The sequence below is a fragment of the Brassica oleracea genome, chromosome C4 (assembly GCF_000695525.1).
Source record: "Brassica oleracea var. oleracea cultivar TO1000 chromosome C4, BOL, whole genome shotgun sequence".
Classification (NCBI taxonomy): Eukaryota; Viridiplantae; Streptophyta; class Magnoliopsida; order Brassicales; family Brassicaceae; genus Brassica; species Brassica oleracea.
The window spans coordinates 30,669,805-30,671,304 of NC_027751.1; the positions used below are offsets into that span (position 1 = coordinate 30,669,805).

The 1,500-nt window shown below is 43.8% G+C and overlaps 1 pseudogene; it reads right to left on the minus strand.

The window, feature by feature from the left end:
* Positions 1-1,006, minus strand: part of LOC106338634 — a 6,198-nt pseudogene extending 5,192 nt beyond the window's left edge.
* Positions 1,007-1,500: the final 494 nt, after the last annotated feature.

A 1,500-nucleotide genomic window follows, 5' to 3' on the forward strand; every position in this document is an offset into this window, starting at 1 on the left:
GGTTCCCACAGTTTGGCGCTAGAAGGAGGGGGGTACGGATCTATCTCTCTCGCAACCACACACGCTCAGTCCGACATGACGACCAACGCTGACAAAGACACGCAAACGCACGACGGGCCTCACGTCGATGCCAACACTGATAAAACTCCAGCTGGAAACGTATCAACGGTCACTGCCGACGCCGCGATACTAGACCAGATGAAGGAAATGTTCGCCTCCGCTCAGAAAATGACAGACGAACAAGGAAAACTCGTGGCCTCTCTCGCAAAACAGGTGGAAACCTTAACGGCGAAGGCCAGGAGCAAAGCCCCCACTACAAGAAAACACCGGTATTCCAACGACAAATATCGTCGGTATGTCCTCGGAATAACGGTATTCCGAGGACATACCGACGAGAATGGTCGTTGGTAATTTCTTGTCGGAAAGTAAAATTTCCTCGGAATTTCCTCGGATAATTCGGAGGGAATACCGAGAATTAAAGATTCCGAAGATATTCCGAAGAAACATTTCCTAGGAATGTTCGTCGGTATCTCCTCGGATATTTCCGATGGAACGGTCCTCGGAAACATTCCGAGAAAAAAGAGGTATCAGAATATTCCGGCGAGCCACGGCCGTCGGAATATTCCGAGAAACCTTTGCCGTCGGAATATTCCGAGGAAGTGTATTCTTCGAGATATTCCGAGGAGATATGCCCTCGGAATATTCCGAGGAAGTTGTCGCCGGAATATCCCGAGGGATACACTTCCTCAGAATATTCCCAAAAATATTTTTTTTTAAATTAAATTTTTTTTTAATTGAAATTCGAAAATATAAAATTAAAATTGAAATAGAAAACATATTAGATAATATTCAAAGTTGTACATACCAAAATAAAACATTCAGAGTTTTTGAAAAAAAAAAAAAGAAACTACGGGAACTGCTCGTTCGGGTACATCCTCTTCATCATCTCCATCATTTGCTCGTTCTGCTTCCTCGTTGCCTCCCATCCCGCCTCTTGATCCGCCATCTTTTGCTCCAACACAGCTATGCGGTCATCTTTGTCCTTCAACTAGTCTATAAGCACTTCTGGATCAACATAGGGCTGTGGTGCAGAAGGAGGAACCGACCGGGCTCGACGACCCAAACCGACCAAACGTCCCTTCTTCTTTAGAACCGACTGAAATAGAAAATAAACAAATTTAAATAATAGAAAAGATGATAAAATGAAAATAATCCAAGGTAGACATTTCTTCTCTCATACAACAAAGTCGGGATATGTTGATTGGAAATGCTTCCACGCTTTTGCATCTGAAGGATGTCTAATCTCACCATTTGTTGAATGCTCCGCATGCCATCTCATTGGTTGCGCTGTGCGTTCAGACTGATACAACCTCTGCAACCTTTCCGTCAAAGGCAAATACCACATCCTTTTAAATGGCACAGGAACTCTTCCACTCATATCTTTATAACAAGCCTTTCTACAAAATTTGCATGTAACCCGCTGTTCATCCGCCCTCCAAT